The sequence below is a fragment of the Triticum aestivum genome, chromosome 4D, assembly GCF_018294505.1.
Source record: "Triticum aestivum cultivar Chinese Spring chromosome 4D, IWGSC CS RefSeq v2.1, whole genome shotgun sequence".
Classification (NCBI taxonomy): domain Eukaryota; kingdom Viridiplantae; phylum Streptophyta; class Magnoliopsida; order Poales; family Poaceae; genus Triticum; species Triticum aestivum.
Window position 1 is genome coordinate 239,666,810 of NC_057805.1, and position 21,043 is coordinate 239,687,852.

General features: G+C 49.0%; 1 pseudogene; it reads right to left on the reverse strand.

Annotated features, from left to right (window-relative positions):
• Positions 1-243: 243 nt before the first annotated feature.
• LOC123100902 (uncharacterized) lies at positions 244-382 on the reverse strand (annotated as a pseudogene).
• Positions 383-21,043: the final 20,661 nt, after the last annotated feature.

Consider the following 21,043-nt stretch of genomic DNA (forward strand, 5'->3'; position numbering starts at 1 on the left):
TTTGGCATTGGACCCTCGGAGCGGATGTGTGATTGTTGTTGAAGTTGCCCCCGCTGTTGTTGTTGTCGTCGTTTTGTGCGCCACCGCCGCGACCTCCTGGTCTAGGGTAGCCGCGCCCGCCACGGTCACCATCGTTGTCGCCTTGTCGGCAGCCGCGATCGCCACCACCGCCGCCAGGTTTGCGGCCTCGGGTAGCAGCGTTGGCGGAGGAATATGACCCTCCACCCTGAAGACTCAGCCTCGTTTCGAAGCTGAGCAGCTGTGAGAACAGCTCGGCGACAGTGACCGGCTCCACCTGGGAGCACATGGCGGACACCACCGGATCAAAGTCTTCTTAGAGCCTAGCCAGGATGTGAGAGACGATGTCTTCCTCATCCACCCTCTTCCCCGCGGCTATCAGCTCATCGCAGAGGGACTTGATCTTCCCGACGTAGTCAATGATGGAGGAGTTCCCTTTCTACAGATTGGCAAGGGCGATCCGAACATTGGTGGTCTGGGAACGGGTTCGGATCATCGCATTACCTGTACCTGCAACTGTTGTTGTAGTAATCTGTGAGCCACGTGGACTCAGCAATCCCATTACCATGGGTATCAAGACTAGCAAAGCTTAATGGGTATGGAATGGATAAGTGGTGAGGTTGCAGCAGCACTAAGCATTGTATGGTGGCTAACTTACGAGTACAAGAGCAAGATGAGAAGCTACGCAATAGTCGCAAACTAGTAATGATCAAGAAGTGATCCTGAACTACTTACGTTCAAACATAACCCAACTGTGTTCTCTTCTCGAACGCACCCGAAAAGAGGCAGTCACGGTTACGCACACGGTTGGTGTATTTTAATTGAGTTTAGTTCAAGTCCACTACAACCGGATATTAACAAATTCCCATCTGCCACATAACCACGGGCATGGCTCTCGAATGTTTAAACCCTACAGGGGTGTCCCAACTTAGCCCATGATAAGCTCACGATCTGCGGAGACAATCCTCCATCTCGGGACCCTCCGATCAGACTCGGAATCCCGGTGCAGAAGACATTTCGACAATGGTAAAACAAAACCAGTAAGACCTCCCAGCGTGCCGACACCCTGATAGTAGCCACAGATATCTCGTCTCAGGCCACGACCGGATTGTCCAAACTTCCGGTAGGCCAATCACAGAGTTACCCCTGGCGGCCACCGACGGTTGACAGGTTGGACAAACACTCACGAGGAGCACTGGCCCGGGGGGTTGATTAAGAGACCTCGGGGGTCGGCAAGTCCCTATGCAAGTTTTCTGTTGTTATTAGGCAACTGGTAAAACCAATGTTGGGCCCCTCTGGAAGAGTTTTATTCAAAGCGAACTGTCAAGAGGGGCCCATAAACCCTCACCATGTTAGCGACGCAAAATCAAGGAACATAACACCAGTATGATGGAAACTAGGGCGGCAAGAGTGGAACAAAACACCAGGCAAAAGGCCGAGCCTTCCAACCTTTACCAAGTATATAGATGCATTAATTAAATAAAAGATATTGTTATATCCCATGATATCCATGTCCCAACATGGAACAACCTGCAACTGCAGTTGCAACTAGCAACGTTGTAAGAGGGGCTGAGCAAAGTGATAACATAGCCACACAATGGTTTGCTGGGATGGTGGAAAAGGTTAGAGGCTAACATGGCAAATTAGGAGGCTTGATAAACAAGTGGTAGGTAGCACGACATAGCGATAGCATCGAGACAACTAGCAAAGAAAAGATAGTAGTGAGATCCAGGGTAACGGCCATCTTGCCTGAAATCCCGCTAGGAAGAAGACCGAATCCATGAAGTAGACGAACCAATGTTGTCGAACGGATCCTCACAATTGTAACGTAACCGGAACTATCGAGAAGGAGCACAACCGGAAAGAAACAAACAACATGGTAAACCAACAAGCATAAACATGGCATGATGCACAACCAAGTATGATCCATGTCCGATTTAATGATTCATGGCATGGCAACATGCAATAAACAATACTACAAATTAAGTGGAGCTCAATATGCAACGAGTTGCATATTGACGAAACACCACATTCAAGTTATTTAGTTCGCTCCCGTTTATGTACCCAACCATATGAAATGTTGGTTAACATGGAAAGAGGTGAACCATAAGTAAACTAACTATTTAGGCAAGCTTAAATGTGGCCGGAATTGACAAACAACAATTCCGGAAAATACTCATATGCATATTTTGAATTTGGTACTGTTCTGCCCTAAATCATATTTTATTGTTGTTAAACATGCAAGATAATGCCATCATGTTATTCTATGCATTTTTCTAAGCAAGTTACATATATATATATATAATTTATTTAATTCGGAGCTAAGGTTATTTAGTTATGAAATAAACCATTTTAGCATGTCATTTGAGCAAATTTAATCAAACATTAAGTTAAACATTTTAAACATGGATGAAAGTTCATTATTGTGAAACTATATGAAATTCTAAGCATTTTACATATATAGCTTATTTAATCCGATGCATAAATCATGAGTTATTATATGCATGAAATGCAAGGGTTTTTCTGTAAAACTACACTCTCTGGATTAAATAGAAAAAATCGTCCTGGCAAGAAAAAAATATAACGGGCCGAAACTGGGGGCGGACTGGGCTGCCCACATTGGGCCTACAGGGGCACGCGGAGCTGGGCCTCGCGGGGCACAGGCTGCAGAGGCGAGGCGCTGGCGCGACCGGGCCCACGCGCAGAAGCGCGGTCAACGGCGATGCGGTCCTTGCGCGGGCACAGGCGTGCGAGCAGTTCGAGCTCCTCTGCTCGATGCAGAGCGAGCAGAGTCTGGCGACGGGGCATGGAGGTAGATGACGACGGGGAACCGCGGCGGCGCAGCAGATCCAAGCGGAAGGCATGGATCTCCGGTGAGGCAGAGACTTGGCGCGGACTCGGCGGGGTCCATGCAGAGGCATCTCCTCATCGCTGTAGGCAGGATGCAGAGCAGGCAAGGCGACAGTGAGGTTCAGCCAGGGGCGTAGCGCAGGCGAGGCTCCAGGTGGCGACGGAGCTGCGGGCAACCATACCGGCTCCTGGTTGTGCTCCTGCAAGGTGCGTAGGCCATGGCTTGTTAGAGAGAGAGCTGAGACAGGAAAAGACAAAAGGAAGAAAGAGAGGGCGCTAGGCGGGAGTCCAGCCAGGTGGTAGTGCTCGTCTCGGGCGAGCTGGCAGGTGACGCGCGGAACGACGGCGGTGCAAGACCACGGGAGGAGCTCCTCTCATGGGGCTCGGGCGCAGGTGATCGGGGGAGGGGATGCTACCTCAGGCTGCATCGGCAGCAGGCAGGGAAGCGATCAGGCTGTGTGGAGGCCGCGTGGAAAAGCACGGGAGGAGATGAGGTGCACGACTACAACAACTCTCCTTGGGGGCTCGGGCAAGAGATGTTTTAGAAGGGAGAGAGGGATTGGTGGAATTGTTCATTGTATTGCTTGAGCCTCATGGGCATATATATAGGAGTACATTATCATCTTGGAGTACAAGGCAAGGTAGAATAATATCCTACGCTACCCTAGCTTTCCTAATAATCACGATACTCAACAAGATGGATCGAGGGGAGCTCGAAGATGAGGGGGATCGGGCGCTCCTGGTTGGTTCGGTTTGGAAAATGAGGAGAGGGGCTAGGTAGATCGGGATGGATCCCGAGGTGTGAGATGGAGTGTGGCGGTGGCGATTGGATAGGGGAGGAATGGACGGGGCATCTCCCCTAGAAATTAGGGTTGATCTGTTTAAATAGGTAGAGGATTAGGGTAGGGGTTAATCCGGTCTGTCTGATTGGAATCGGGCGGTCGAGAATAAATAGGTTAGGTAGCCCAAATAAGAAATCGAAGATATTTTAGGGATGTTTGAGGATGAACCGGACCCATCGGTCATGACTGCCCGGTTTGGGTTCGAGGGAAGTTCTCGGACTAGGTTGCGAAGGTGGTCGGCGGTTGTGCAGAGAGGTTAGGTGGTTTGACAAGAGGGAATCGAAAACACGGTTGGTCTCAGAATGGTCAACGAACGCACGGAGAGAAGCGAGGAGCGGCAACTACGAGCGGATGCAAGTTTTAAGAAAAACAATGCCGATGTAATGCGAATGATGACATGATGAAATGCAACAAAAAAATAAATCACACGGCGACAACGAAAAACATGGAAGGCGTCTGGAGCGTCGGTCTCAGGTCGTCACAAAGCATCCCTTCAACCGTGTTCCGGAGATCTGCTAAGGTATGACGCGAAGGAACCTGGATGGCAATCTCACGGGGAAGAGTCGTCAGGAGATAGGAGAAGACATGTTGGTCTTGTGCATACCAGGTTTGGAACTCAGGGTTTGGCGCCTTCGCCGTGGTCTTGCCATCAGACGAAGTCACGTCGATCTGCATGGGTGGTGGTGGTCGCTTGACGTCGAGGTACTTAGCCATCTGTGTGTCCCGGATAGCAGAGAGCACGATCGCCCGCCATAGCGCCTGATTGCCCTTCGAGAGCTTCTCGGTGGTGGCGTGAACGAATGGCGAGGATGGGAAGGAACTTGAAGACGCTGCCATGGATGAGCTCGAGGATGGCTCTGGTTACCATGAAAGAATTAGTGGCGTGGAAGCATATGCAATTCTGCACGGACGCATGCGTGTTTATATAGCACAACAACGCTACTAGGAAAAGGCCTGCTAGTGGCGCACCCGTTTTGCCTACTAATGGCGCACTACAGGTGCGCCACTAGCATCACGCCATTAGAATTTTTTACTAATGGCGCACCACCATTAGTATCTATTATACTAATGGCGCACCACGCAGTGCGCCATTACTATCTGACTTAGTAATGGCGCACCACATAGAAGTGCGCCATTACTAACATTTTTTTTCAAAAAAAATTCAGAAATAATTTTTCAATTTTTTTTCGTTTTTTCTTAATCTCAAGTCACTATGGCTTAATCTCAAGTCAAATCGCACGCCGTGGTCAAACTTCCCGAAAGGTCACCCATCCTCACACTACTCCAGCCCAACCACACTTAACTTCGCACTTCTATCCAACCCCAGCACCAGCTCAATTCACAAGCACTTGTTGATATATCTATCATATCAATCCTATTAAACCTTGTTGATGTCTAGGACTTTGTTCATGTTCATGAGTGTGATGAAATTTTCAAAAAATATTTCAAACTTCCCGGTCATATTACGTATCATATTTTGAAATAAATTCCAAAAAAAAGTTTTTTTGAAACCAAATTTTTTTCTGTTACTAGTGGCGCACCTAGCAAATGGTGCGCCACTAGTAAGTTTGATTTTTTTTCATTTTCCCCCTCTAGATCTTAAAAGCCCCGTATCTTTCGTTTTGTGTTGTTTTTGGGGATTTTGAAGATGTTGAACAAAGTTCCCCCAGTTCAATTCGGATGTATCTTTTCGAGTAGATGATTTTTCATATAAAAAACTTTTTAATCCGAGTTCGTATGCAAAAGTTATGCCCATTTTAGAAATTCCAGAGAGATTTTGCAAATAGAGTCGAAATTGATATTTGTAAATTTTCCCAACAACTAGACCACATATCACATGGGAAACTTATTTTATTTTATTGTTTTGACATTTCCATCATTTTCTTTTACTTTTTCTAAAACTAGTAATGGCGCACTATCCCATGATGTGCCATTACTAGTTCTGAAAAAAATAAAAATTTGTTAGTAGTGGCGCACCGAGGGTGTGGTGCGCCATTACTAGTTAAACTAGTAATGGCGCACTATCCCCTGGTGCGCCATTACTAGTTTAGTAATGGCGCACTATCCCCTGGTGCGCCATTACTAGTTTTGAAAAAAAAATAAAAAAAATTGTTAGTAGTGGCGCACCGTGAATGTGGTGCGCCATTAGTATTTGGACACTAATGGCGTACCAACACATGGTGCGCCATTAGTATATATAGTAGTGGTGCACCACATGTGTGGTGCGCCATTAGTGTCTGTATTATCTATAGCCCTTTTCCTAGTAGTGCAAGTTACATGATCGGCAGGTTGTTGTAGTCTTGACCCATACTTCAAGCTATACAAGAGATAAGATCATATCTACTCTAACAACCTGCCTAGTTTACACAATACACACACATATACCAACATGACACATATGTCACGTTTATACAAATACAAGCCTATCATTTAATAGTGCCGATGGACTGTTCAAGGTGCTAGCATGCTACAATGACAATGCCTACAAGATCGACATCCCACAAGACAAGTACAACGTGAGAGATATCTTCAACGTCAATGACTTATCTCCATACCATGGTGATGAAGTTAATGATCTGAGGAAGGATCTCTCCCAAGGGTGGATATGATGTGGAGCATCCTTCGGTCAGCCCCATGGACACCACATTGACCCATCGAGCTCCACATGGACCTATGACAAGAGCTCGCGAATGAGCCATCAAAAACAAGGTGAACTCACTCTATGAGATTTATAAGGATATGGATGGAACTTTGATGCTACCTCACCAAAGAATGCTATGTGTCATTAGGTAGGACGACGACCACCATCAAGCAACTAAGGACATCCCCAAGGCCTAGGAGAAAGATGCCAAGGTCACAAGGAAGAAGGAGGTCACCATCAAGAAGAAGGCAACAGCTCCCAGGCGACCTTGTGCGTACGGGCCTTCCAGACTGTAAGAGCCCGAGACCGACACTGCAGACGCCTTCCATGTTTTTCGCTGTTGCCGTGTGTTTCATTTGTTTGTTGCATTCATCGTCGCATCATTCGCACTGCATCGACACTATGTGCCATCATTGTTTTGAAAATTGCATCCGTTCGTGGTTGCCGGTTCTCCCCATCCTCTTCGTCGACCGTTTCCAGACCAACCACACGCACACACCCACGACATCTCCAGAAAATTATTTTCTAAGTTGGATAAAAATGTTCTTGGAATGGCTTGAAAGTTGGTGTGGGGTCTTGTTATATTATAGGTGGACCGCCTGCTAAATTTCATCGCATTCGGGGGTCTTTTGATACCCCAACCGTTAGTCTATAGCAGCATTATAGCCAAAAAAATCATCAGATATTTTCCGTTAATAAAACTTGTTGCCGGGCCGCTCCACTTCCCTCTCTTCTCAGCCCAAGGCTCCCTACATGGCCGACTAGAACCTTTGACCGGAGCCACACGATCGCGATCGAAGGGCTCCGAAATCCCCGAAAACCCCCAAACCCTAGTCTCCTGCCTATTGAAGCCTTAGCCTCTTTCCAATTCGGGAAACCCTAGCCATTCCCCTCGTTTTCCATGCACCTCCACAGTGCCTCTGTGTAACACCCCAGATGTAGAACCTTCCTTATTTTGGTAATTTATCAATTTTGGTCTTCATCAAATTCCTTGGGTCTATCATGGTTGGCTTCTTTTGGTTGCCTTTGTGTTGTTATTTGTTGCATTGCTATGCCATTTCCTTTTATGTATTGCTTTTGTCATCCATGTTTGCATTGTGATCATTTCAAGTGCTGCATTTGTGCTTCTTGTAATGTTGCATTTCATCATGCTCATCATGTGCATTGTGTGTTTCATGCATGATCACCCCTTGCATCACCCCTCCCCTCCTTCTCTTCCTTCTATTTGGCAAGTCCCATCTTGTCCTCCTCCATTAATGTTCAACACTTCCTCACAATTCAGTCATCATGTCCTAAACCTCTCTGCTGAATCTCAGCCTTATCTAAGTTGTTTTGGTTAGGATTTAAAATGGTTCAAGTTTGGATTTAATTCAAACTTGAATTATTTTACTTCCTTTAAAAAAGTCCAAACAAATTTTATTAAATAGAGCAGAATTCCAGGAGCTTGAGCATTTTTTGATTATTCTCAAACTCCTCTCTATTTCCCCTGTGCTTTTCTGTCTCATTTCCTATATGAGAAAAAAGAGAAGAGCAGCAGCAGCAGCCAGCAGCCTCAGCCCAGCCGAGGCCTCTTCCAGCTGCAGCCCACCTGGCCACTTGCCTATTCATCTCATCCCACCAAGCCGCCAACGACAGAGAGTCGTCCTCCTCTGTACGGCGCGCATCCAGGGCGCCACGTCGACGAGCTCGATGATTTGACGGCCGTCTGGCATCCCTAGCCCCTATATATCATGTCACCGGTGCCCTAGGGTTTCTCCTCGACCGAGCCCCCTCCTCTCCTTCCCTCGCCGACGCCTAGGTTAGCGCCGCACGCCTCGCCCTCGCCCTGCCCGCCATGACCCGGTCGAGCTCGAGCTTCAGCTCGGGATAGGCGCTCGCCGCGCCTCCCACCACCTCGGACGCCGCGGAGAAGACCGTCAAGTTCCCCTACGTATCCTACTTCGACGCACGCACCTCTACGGCCTCTGGATCGACTTCTCCGACCTGTCTTCTTCCTCTTCTTCCTGGACAGCAGCCCCGCCAGGTTCAGAGCTCGTCCGCGTCACCACAGGCTCGACTCCGTCGCCGTATTCTTGTCCTAGGGTAAGCAGGTATACCCAACTTCCTCCCTGCTCCTTCCTGTCGTCTATAGAGTACCGCAGGCGCTGCTTCGATTCAATCTTTCCCGTGCTCTCGGTGCTCCGGCGAAGTTGTAATTGTTTTGGGTAGTTCCTGTCGTGGCCATGGCTTGCCCGTGCGTTCCCCGCTCCGCCTTGCCCCACTCGCCTCAGCGCTTCAGCTAGCACGCTCGCGCGCTCCCGCAGCGCAGCAGCCCCACGCGAGCCCCAGGCCTCGCCTAGCCACCGCCTTAGCCACCGAGGCGAGCACAAGCTCGTCCTCAGGAGGGCCCGCACGCGCACATTCCCTTGCTGCTCCGCTTGCACGCGCGCGTCCTTGCCCCATCCCGCACGCCTGCCGGTGCTCTGCAGCTACAGAAGTCGCCGCCTTTGCTTGCCGTCGACGCCGGAACTCTGCTGCGCGTTCATGGCGATTTCCAGGACCGGGCTTCTCTCTGTTCAAAGGGAGACGCGCCCCTTCATGTTCACAGGCCGGGCTCGTAACCCACTTGTTGCTCCCGCACGCTCAGTTGTAGGAGGTCTCGGGTTCGAATCCCCATGGCTACACCTTTGTTTCCACCATTTTCGTCTCAGCAGGTCCAAGCGTTGTTGTTATTTGATTTAAAACAGAGCCCACTATAGAATACCAAGACACAGCCAGCGCAGTGGTTAACGCACTCGTTTCCGTCCGGAAGGTGCTGGGTTCAAGTCCCAAGCGCCCCTATTATTGCCAACGACTTATCTTATTCTGGGGTCGCTGACAACCGGCCCCCACATGGCATCCACACTCTCCAACCGGCCCCCGCATGTCATCCACAGCCCCCACCTTTTTTTTCTCAGTAACCCCGCGGTTTCCATTTCTAGAAAGTAGCACCTTTCCATTTCTTGCCATGCGAAATTCTGCACATTCCATATTAGGCAGATACCCATTTATGTTTATTTTCCTTTTTAGGCAGTATTTGTTTTTGCATATTTGTGATGATTTTCCTACACTAACCTAGACATATTATATATGTTTTTGGGGTATAAAAATCCCACCAATCCAGTGGTGGCATTAGTTTCTGCATTTGAGCAAGTTCATAAACATGCCATTTTACATCATGATGTTGTTTTGTCATTTTCGTGTGATTTAATTCAAACATGCCATGAGGTTTCTTTGCACATGGATAGCTTCATTTTCATGTCTACTTCATGCTATATTCTTTTCCATGCCATGACATGCCTTGTAGTGAGTTAATCATGCTTGTAAAGATGCCATGTTGAATCTGTTTCTGCTATGTCTAGCATTCACAGTCTGTAAAACTGTTATCTTTTGCATTATTGCCATGCTGTTTTAGTCATGCTCTAGTGGTTTATAGCTTTAGCTCAGTGCTCATGTTTTGTAGAGCATCTTCTGTACATCACTGCCATGTCTTTTGTTCACATGTCTGGGTGCTGTAGAATATTCATACTTTGCATAAAAGTGGCCATGTTGCTGTTTTAAGCAGTTTGCATCATATCTTGTTTTGCTTGTCATTTGCAAACCGTGTATCCGTTTCCGGCGATCCTTATATCGATTTTGACCGAAATCAACTCATCTATCCAGCGGCATACTTGGTTTGCCAAGTTGATGCCTTGTTCAGCCTTTTCCCTTCCCGAGTACCCATATGCATTGCACGTCATATCTTGCATTCCATGCCATGTCTTGCATCATTTTGCTTGTGAATTGCTCCGTGATTGATTGTTGTTCCATTGCTTGTGTTCTTGCTTTGGGTAGAGCCAGGAGACGAGTTCGTGAACGAGGAACCTGTTGAGTACGCTAACGAGGAGGAAGCTTTCGACAACTCTGAGAACTTTGCAGGCAAGATGACCATTACCCTCGATATCACTTCTATCTTTGCTTGCTAGTTGTTCGCTCTATCGCTATGCTTGCGCTACATACCACTTTTTTATCATGCCTCCCATATTTCCATGTCAAGCCTCTAACCATCCTTTCCTAGCAAACCGTTGTTTGGCTAAGTTACCGCTTTTGCTCAGCCCTTCTTATAGTGTTGCTAGTTGCAGGTGAAGATGAAGTTGGTTCCATGTTGAAACATGGATATTTTGGAATATCACAATATCTCTTATTTAATAAATGCATCTATATACTTGGTAAAGGGTGGAAGGCTCGGCCTTATGCCTGGTGTTTTGTTCCACTCTTGCCACCCTAGTTTCTGTCATACCGGTGTTATGTTCCTTGATTTTGCGTTCCTTACACGGTTGGGGATTTATGGGACCCCCTTGACAGTTCGCTTTGAATAAAACTCCTCCAACAAGGCCCAACCTTGGTTTTACATTTCCCTACCTAAGCCTTTTTCCCTTGGGTTTTCGCGAGCCCGAGGGTCATCTTTATTTTAACCCCCGGGCCAGTGCTCCTTCGAGTGCTGGTCCAACCTGGGCGATGTCTGGCGACCCCTGGGCAAGTAGGGTCTATGCCAACCCGACGTCTGGCCCATCCGGTGTGCCCTGAGAACGAGATACGTGCGACTCCTATCAGGATTTGTCGGCACATCGGGCGGCTTTGCTGGTCTTGTTTTACCATTGTCGAAACGTCTTGTAACCGGGACTCCGAGCCTGATCGGGTCTTCCCGGGAGAAGGAATATCCTTCGTTGACCGTGAGAGCTTGTGATGGGCTAAGTTGGGACACTCCTGCAGGGTATAAACTTTCGAGAGCCGTGCCCGCGGTTATGTGGCAGATGGGAATTTGTTAATGTCCGGTTGTAGAGAACACGTCACTTGACTTAATTAAAATGCATCAACCGCGTGTGTAGCCGTGATGGTCTCTTTTCGGCGACGTCTGGGAAGTGAACACGGTTTGGGTTATGTATGAACGTAAGTAGTTTCAGGATCACTTCTTGACCACTTGTAGCTTCACGACCGTTGTGTTGCTTCTCTTCTAGCTCTTATTTCCGTATGTTAGCCACCATATTTGCTTAGTGCTTGCTGCAGCTCCACCTCTTTACCCCTTTCCTACCCATAAGCTTAAATAGTCTTGATCTCGCGGGTGTGAGATTGCCGAGTCCTCGTGACTCACAGATTCTACCAAAAAAGCCGCAGGTGCCGAGGATACCAGTGCAAGTGACGCAACCGAGCTCAAGTGGGAGTTCGACGAGGGCCTTGGTCATTACTATGTTTCGTTTCCTGATGATCAGTAGTGGAGCCCAGTTGGGACGATTGGGGATCTAGCATTTGGGGTTATCTTCTTTTCATTTGGACTTGACCGTAGTCGGTCTATGTGTGTATTTTGAATGATGTATGATTTATTTAAGTATTGTGTGAAGTGGCGATTGTAACCCATTCTTGTTCATTACATGGGATTGTGTGAAGATGACCCTTCTTGCTACAAAACCTACAATGCGGTTATGCCTCTAGCTCCCGCATCGTGGGCGTTACACTCTGCCACTTGGCGTATCCTCCTCCACCTCCTAGCCACCGCGATCCTCTTGAGCTCATCTGGGAGCCTGTCAGGGCCCGAACCGCTGCCGCCTCCGCCCTTGCCCTAAGCACTCCCAATTGGAAGAGGAGCTCCCGATCCAGAACCGCCTAACCCTCGCGATTCCACCTCCTTCGTCGAACGTCGTCGCCGGCAACCACCTCCTACACGACCCCCTCTGTCACCCCTCTCCTTCTTCCTCCGCCTACCTTCCTTTTCCTCCCTGCCTCGTCTCTCAACTCTCTTTGTTTCTCTCTCCAAGACCTCATCGCCATGGATGACCATCCCTGGAGCTTCATCAAGCCGCCCACCTGGAGTCCGCCGGATCTCGCGACCCCGTCGTCTCCGTGCCCAGATCCGTGTTGCCCTACATCGTTCCTCGCCTTCCACGCAATTGCTGGCCTCAAGGAGAGCCACCGCCGCTCCTCTGCAACGAGATGTAGTAGCACTACATCAAGCGCGTGTCTGCCATGCACGTGGGCCTCGACCGCCCGATCCACCCCGCCAGCCCGCTGCATCGTCAACAACCCACCACACCTCAGCCGCAGCTCAGCCACTTCACCAACGGGCCCAAGCCCATGGTTGAGCTCCCTACAACCCCTCCACTATCTGCTGCCCTGTGCGACTAATAGCTATCCTACGCACGCTGCCTGTGTAGCCCGTTTGCTCAGATTCGGCCCGATTCATATTTTTCTTGAATTTATTAATTATCCAGGGAACTACTATTTTACAGAAACGTCCCGCATCTTTATACATTTAATATCTCGCAAACTGTGCATAGGAATTAAACAACTTATACATGTAAAATGCTTAGAATTTCATTTAGTTTCACAATATCAAACTTTCATCCATTTTAAAAATGTTTAAAATTGCTATTTGCATTAACTTGCATAAATGACATGTTAAATGGTTTATTTCATAACTAATTAACCCTAGCTCCAAAATAAATAAACTATATATGTAAATGGCCTAGTAAATGCATAGATTAACATGGTGCACATATTTTGCATGTTTGACAACTCTAAAATATGGTTTTAGGCAGAAAAGTACCAAATTCGAAATATGGAGATGGGGATTTTTCGAAATTGTTATTGTAGTTTCCGGCCTCATTTGAACTTGCCTAGCTAGGTAGTTCGTGTATGCTTCACCTCTTTCCATGTTAACCAACATTTATTATTGATGAGTACTTAAACGAGTGAACTAAATGATCGAATTTGGAGTTTCGTCAATATGCAGCTCGTCGCATATTGAGCTTCAATTAATGTGTAGTATTTGTCGGATTTCGGGCTCCGCAGACCCTGGATAGATTCGAACTCTGGGGTGCGTGCGAAGAACTCAACCTCCCCAGTATGCCAACTCGTCGATCCCACGGCCTAGCTCAATGAACTGGAAGGAAAAGGGACACAGCCGGGAGTGGAGGCGCCTCTCCATGGGGCCGCTGCACCACTTGACAGCTTTCCTCGTCGCGCATCGGTGCCCTGTACGGTGGGTCATGCCGTGGAGCCTCACGGCTTGGCTCGGGGACGACGTCTTGCCTCGGAGGTGGAGGAGGCGCACCGTGGGCCACGTCGCTCGCAAGAGGCGACATGGGTGGTAGTGAACGGGACGGTGCAGGGGCCTCTCCGGCGGCGATGACGAGCTCCACGATGCGGTCAAGCCAGTCCTTGTATAAGTCATCAGTCGGGCAATAGCGCAAGAGCTCGCCTGCCATGAGCAACATAGCCTGCGCATTCGCCAGTCCGCGACGAGGCTGAGAAGACGAAGCAGCCGCTAGAGTTAGTGACGGAGTAGCAGTGCGCCCATCACGCTGCACAGAGGGCTGCAGTGACGAAGCCTGCTGCTCATGGGCCGCGGGGCTGGGGGCAGCGTTGGCCGCAGGCGATGGGAAACGGAGGGGAGCGCTATCACCTGCAGGCGCTGTCTTGGCGATGTGGGCGGAGAGGGCGGCCCGACGCTCAGCATGAACTCGACGAGCGCCGCGTAGGATGCAAGTGATGGCATGAGGCTCTAGGAAGCCCCTAGCCCCATCATCTTGGTGGTGGTCATCATTCCTTCTTGGCGGTGGCGGCAGCGGAGGAAGGACAGCATTGCCCTGAGGATAGTCCTCACGAGGCTGATCCCTCCAGGGACACTTGTGAGGCCGGCCCTGCCAACCGTCCTCATGAAGCAAATCGCGCCAGTCTTGGCGGGGGTTGCGGTTGTCGCAGCGTCCTCCGCCTCGGCATCCCCCATGGTCGTAGCTCCGGTCGTTGCGCTCAAGGCGTCGGCCGAGGCGCCCGTCATGGATGGCCTGGAGCTCCTTGCAGTCATTGGTGTTGTGGTTGTGCATGTTGTGGAAGACGTAGAACGAGGGGCTGCCCTTGGATGACTCTGGGTGGTCACAGCCGTGCTTCATCTCTGGTTCGGCCGCGAGCATAGCTGGCCCCTTGCGCTTCACATCCTTGGCCTTGGCTTTCTTGTCTTTTGGGCCAGCCTCCGGAAGCTCCAGGAGGGGGAGACGACCCTCCTCAGCTCTCGCACATTTGGTTGCCATGTTGAACATCTCCAGAGCTGTGGACAGGTCCTCGTGTATGGCGAGCTCTTCCTTCGTCTTGACATCTCGGACACCATCAGTGAACGCCGAAATGATGGCCTCGTCTGACACCTTGGGAATCATGAGGCGAACGCTATTGAAGCACTGGATGCATTTTTGCAAGGTCTCCCCTAGCTGCAGGTCACCCGCAGCCGGTGGGCGGTCGCGAGTGCCCTGGAAGATGGCGGCGAAATGCTCTTGCATCTCATCCCAAGAGGAGATCGATCCTGCGGGGAGGTTCAGGAGCCACGAGCGCGCGGCATCCTTGAGGGTCATGGGAAACCAGTTCGCCATGACTTTCTCATCGCCGTTTGCCGCCTCGATGCTCAACTCGTAGAGCTATAGGAACTCGGCAGGGTCGGGGGTGCCATCCTAGCGCGGAGGCAGGTCAGGCTTGAACTTCCCTGGCTAGACGATACGGCGTGGCTCCGGGGTAAACGTGCGACATCCTGTCGTGGTCACGGGAGCCCGCCGTGGAGGTGGAGCCTGATCTTGGCACTCGCGCACCACCGCCTCGGGCGGTCCGCGGTCTTGACGTGGCGGCACCGGGAGCGCACGCGCCTCTCCTTGGGGCCGCTGCACCACTTGGTAGCTTTCCTCATCGCGCGCTGGCGCCCTGCACGGCGGGTCACGTCGTGGAGCCTCACGCCTTGGCTCGGGGATGACGTCTTGCCTGGGAGGCGGAGGAGGCTCACTGGGGCCACGTCGCCCGCAAGAGGCGACGGGGGTGGTAGTGAACGGGACGGTGCAGGGGCCTCTCCGGCGGTGCTGACGAGCTCGGCGATGCGGTCCAGCCAGTCCTCGTAGAGGTCATCGGTCGGGCGATAACGCAGGAGCTTGCATGCCATGAACTACATAGCCTGCGCCTTCACCGGCCCGCGACGAGCATGAGAAGACGAAGTAGCCGGCGGAGTTAGCAATGGAGTGGCGGTGCGCCCATCACGCCGCACAAAAGGCTGCAGCGACAAAGCCTGCTGCTCGTGGGACGCGGGGCCGGTGGCAATGTTGTCCGCAAGTGTCAGGACCCCGATCCTAAGTCACACCGATCTAGCATGTAACACATCATACCACTTTGCGGCCTCACGCACGGTATTCCAACGGGTGCGACCTTACCTGGTCCGGGACCGTTTGCGCCTTTTGGCTCACGTATATGATAGTGTCGCTAGCATCCATATGACAGAGAACCCGGGCCGACATGACTAGTCGTGAATCCGAAGTGGCACTAACTTACAGGGACAAGCATACATGACCCAGCAACGAACGTGTCGGTCATCGACGTATGAACCCAAGTCGTAGCAAGCTACAAGGACTTAAAGGAACAACGCGTGACATTTCCCCGAAGGGACAGACACAGGAACGAAGAAGGAAACATGACGGCCAACCTAAGAGTTCCGGAGCAGTAGCAAGCTACCATGGCTAAGTGGAAGCACTAGGAGACATTTCCCGGTAAGAGAGGCTACCAAGAATAAACAACTATGTTGTCAGATCCCACACATACAAAGCATTTCAATAACATACACACAATATGCTCGATATGTGCAAATACAACATGGTATCACAAGAAAACTCTACGACTCAAAATATTATTTCATGCGGCTCCGAGGAGCCAGATATTACATACATGGGTCTGAAGACCCAGCATTCAAGTCATACAAGCAAAAAGCACATGCGGAAGCTTAACTTGTCTGAGTACAGACAACTAGAAATGAAAAAGGCTGAGAAGCCTGACTATCTACAAGACCTTGCCGATGGCAGAAGATCGTACCTGAGGTAAAAAGCTAAACATCGAAGTCCACGCGGAACTACTAGTGAGACTGAAGTCTCTCTGCAAAACATAACTTAAGAAAACGTGAGTACAAATGTACCCATCAAGACTTACATCAGAACTAACTACATATGCATCAGTATCAACAAAGGGGTGGTGGAGCTTAACTGCAGCAAGCCAGCTTTGACTCAGTGGCTATCCTCTACTACGACTGCTGGTAAATCTTTTGAGGTGGCGCACACGAGTCCACATATTCACCATATCAATACACCACTATGGATCCGCACCCGTCTCCCTACGAGAACGCCATCCATAGCACTCACACTTATCTTGCGCAATTTAGAGTATCCACTTTCACTTGTCTATGAACTGTAGAGGCAACCCAAAAGTCCTTTACCACGGACGCAGCTATTCGAATAGATGATGTTAACCCTGCAGGGGTGTACTTCTTCACACACGCTCTCGCCACTTACCACCATGTACACGTCGTGTATCTCGGCAACCTTCAAGCGGAAGCCTGGCGAGGGAGTCGGCCACAACCTGACTAACCACACAAGTATCTAATCCAGGTTTATCGCCTATTCGGGTTCCATCCGAATGGAGATCCGGCCGGGGTGTCGCTCACGGCCCCAAATGATGTGTGCAGGGTTCCCAAGCCCACCAAACGGGCGACGCTTGGTATACCCGGCCATGGTGCCTAATCTGTCCCAACCCCACCTGTACCGGGTGCCACTTGGTAGACTACTAACACTACCTACAAACACCAGAAACTAGTTGCAACTCCTGGACAGAGATCGATGCGGTTAATAAGCCGAGAGGGGCACTTAAGCATTCCAATGTGTGGTAGTAACTGTTCACGGATCACAAACGCAGAACTCAGTTCCTGAGGACGGTTTCAATGAGACAACCCACCATGTACTCCTACATGGCCTCTCACCGCTACCTTTACCAAATCGTGTTCACACACTTAGCTCACACAGTAGGACATGTTCATCACCGTTCCGATTCATTCCCGGTGAATCAGACCTGACTGAACTCTAAGCAGTGGCAGGCATGACAACAAGCATGAATGAGTAGGCACATCAGGGCTCAAACTACTCCTACTCATGCTAGTGGGTTTCATCTATTTACTGTGGCAATGACAGGTCATGCAGAGGAAAGGGGTTCAACTACCGCAGCATGTAACAGCTGAATCATTGTTGTCCTAATGTAGTAAAAGAGAGCAGGAGCGAGAGAGTGGGATTGAATCAGAATGAACAACGGGGTTCTGCTTGCCTGGCAGTTCTGAAGATACTATATTTCTTCATCGGTGTCATCGAAGTCATCGTCGGAACATACGTCTACTAAGGGGGAACAACCACCGGCAACAGAGAAAGAACACAATCAATGCAATGCAACAATATGATGCATGATCATGACATGGCAAAATTCTGTGATTAGAGCTAATGCAGCTAGCAACGATTTAAATGGAGTTGGTTTGAACACTAGATTCAAATTCAAACTCCACATAAGGCATTTCAAATGCCATTAATTCAAGTTGTCTCGTACAGCAACTTTAAGTTGTTCAAACATGCATGAAAATGCTATAAACAGATTCTTTGGATTTTTCTGATCATTTTTCATATATAAATTATTCATTTGGAATTACGGTTGAATTTCTATGATTTTTGGAAGTTTAGGACATTTTTTGAAAATAAATAAATCATTTAGATTTATTTAAAATCCAGAAAAGCATTACTGTGTCATCACGCGGGCAGCATGATGTCAGTAAGTCAAACGCGCCAGCACAGGTCAAACCTGACGCTGGGACCCCCACGTCAGTGACACGGAGCTAAATAGTGATTACTTATAATTAAACAAAAGTCATTAGGGCGCCCGGGCCCACTTGTCGGTGACCTAGAGTGTAGTTAGATTAGGATCAACTGGTGGTTAGCTGGAGATTAGGCCACCGGCGACGACCAGACACGGCGCGGGCACTCGGATTCCGTCCTACGAGACCAAACGGGCGGCTGAGCGGCTCTATGGAACCAGCGCGCTGCAGGGCATCAAGTGGAGGTGGCGGCAGGTGCCGGGGTGCAGTGTAGCGATGACGGTGACAAGGTCAGCGACGGCCGGAGTTCGGCCGCGACAGAGCTATGGCCTAGAGCTCACAAATGCGAGGGGAAAGAGAGGGGTTCTGCACGGAGGCTCACAGCGAGTCTGGCAGCGACAATGGCGAGGTTGGGGAAGCACTGCGGTTGGAGAATCGACGACGGCAATGACGAAGCATAGACGGCAATGGAGACAACGGGGGTGGCGCTCTACTGCTCCCGGTGCTGCGTGCGTCTATGTGGAGATGAAGAGCAGTACGACGGGGCCTCTGGACCGGTCGGAGAAGCGAGGGGGACGCAGTGGATGCGGCGGTGCTCGTCGGCGCTCTCGGGTGCTCGCGGGGAAGAACGAGGGAGAGAGACAGAGGAGCGGGATGGGCACGGGAAGAGTCGAGAGGGAGTCGGGGGTTTCATGGCAACTCCAGGCTGTCCAGGGGGAGGCGGCAAGCAGGAGGTGGCCGGGGCGGGTGCTTGCGCGCGGTGGCCACGCGCTCTTGTCCTTCTGGCTGGAGGAGGACGATGGCTGGCAGGTGGCCACGCGGGCTGGGCCGCTAGCTGGGCCGCCAGGTGGCAGCAGGTAAGTCAGGTAAGTTTCCTCTCTCTTCTTTGGTTTTCTCTTTTGTTTCTGTTTTCTAATTGTTTGCCTCTGTTTCGATTTAGTTTAACACCAAATCATTTCTTATAAATTCTGGAAAAACTTTGAGGATGTAAAATGGATTATTACAGAGCCCCACCATATTTTCCAAAATTATTGGAGCTATAATATTACCTATAGAATTTTACAACTCCAATTCAAATAAGTAGTCAGTTAATTCAAAGACCTAAAATGCCAATGAAAAATATGCATCATCACAGGATAAGGTTTTCACCTTTTTCCCTAATTTATGAACATTTTTAAGGGCATTTTGGGATCATTGAAAATATTTTTAGGTTGAACCTATTTGAATTCCATTTGATGCTAGGGTTGAACATCCCCCATTTCAAATTCATTTGAAATTAAACATGATGACATTAATTCTTATGCAACTATCTGCAACCAAATTCTAGGGCTGTGACAACTCAACCCCACTAAACAAGAATCTCGTCCCGAGATTCAAGACGTGTGGTAAGAAGACAGAGGGGACACAGAGCTAACACGATCTTCATGATCCAATTGCCCTTCTCGAAGATGTTGATTCATTGATTCAAATTGATCTTGACGTCTTTGCTTTCTAGATCTTCATCCAACACGACGACCAAAAGAACGGGAAACCCTACAAGAATTGATCTTCTCAAAGATCGAGCAACTCATGATGAACTCACGAAATGAGACATTAGAACACCTCTTGAGTTGATACACAGAATACACACTCGATGATGGTAAGGATTTGATGATGAAGGTTGAATTTGGTAGGCAAGAATTCCACGCTTGAAAAGATGGTGCATGGTTTCGAAGTAGCAAGGAGATAATTGCTATGATTCCTTAACAGGGCACCTTAGAGGAGGTGACTCGTAGAATTATTCGCTTAAGTTGCAAAAAGAATTACTTTTGATACAGAGATCACTGAAACTCTCTATACCAGCCTAAAGCAAAACACAATCGATCGTTTGAAAGAGGTCGAAAGAATGGCATACTCAGACTAGAATGGATGATGTGAACTACCTTGTTGAAGACAACACAATGGATGATTTTTGCCTATCATCAGAAATGGATGGGATCCAGGGTAGGACCACTATTAAATATGATCCTGAACAGCAATTACTGAGAAGAGCAGCCCATGGAATTTAGCACAATGGCGGTGCAAGCTGGGAACAAAATGCAAATGTTGGGAAGGTTCCAACCATAGTATCTTCCTGAGATTCAGATCCGATTGGTGATAGGATACTTCAGACACTGCATGTTTGAAAGACAGTTTGCAACACAAACCAACGAGATGACGTTGCGAGATTCTCGGGAAATGAACTACGATAGCAAGCTCCAAAACATGAGCCGGTTTTGCTACATACATGTGAACACGTTGTCCAAGACAAACATGATCACGTAGTAGTCTTATAATAAAACACTACCGAGTTCAGGTGGGGAATCATCATCGCGGATACCGAATTCCTTGCATAAGGCATGCTCTTAAGAAGGAACTCCTTCTCCTTGAACAAATCAATCAGTGGCATGGTGTGCTAGGAAATACATGTGGAATGGAGGTAGCTAATCTCTCAAACCATAGTATACTTTGCACATGCGTGACTAACTTGGGACGATTCCGGAGGAAGGAAAAACAAGCTTTCTCGAATTCACAGCGGCAACTTGCATCAAATGCAGATGAATTAGAGGAATTGACTTCTTTCATCCAAACATATGCTTCATGAGCTAGCATGAAGAAATGCTTTCAAAAGTTTCCAACACTAGCTTAATGTTCAACAAAATCATGGAGAAGATAAGGATGTTTTCGATGAGCTCAACAACATTTATCAAGGTTCCATATAAATGGAATTCCAAAATTATGGGAACAAGGTGATAGCATTGGTCAGACCCAAAAGATATAATGGTGTATGCTCGAGGAAACAACCACGGGTAAGACAACATTACGAACTTCATTGGTTCTGATTTGATTTGGGAATAGGCCACACTCAAATCAAAGTTTGGACAAGACAATAGATCCAACAACTGATCACGAGGACCAATCGATGAAGATATCATCTTTCTTCAACACACACACAGAGAGAGAGAGAGAGAGATATCC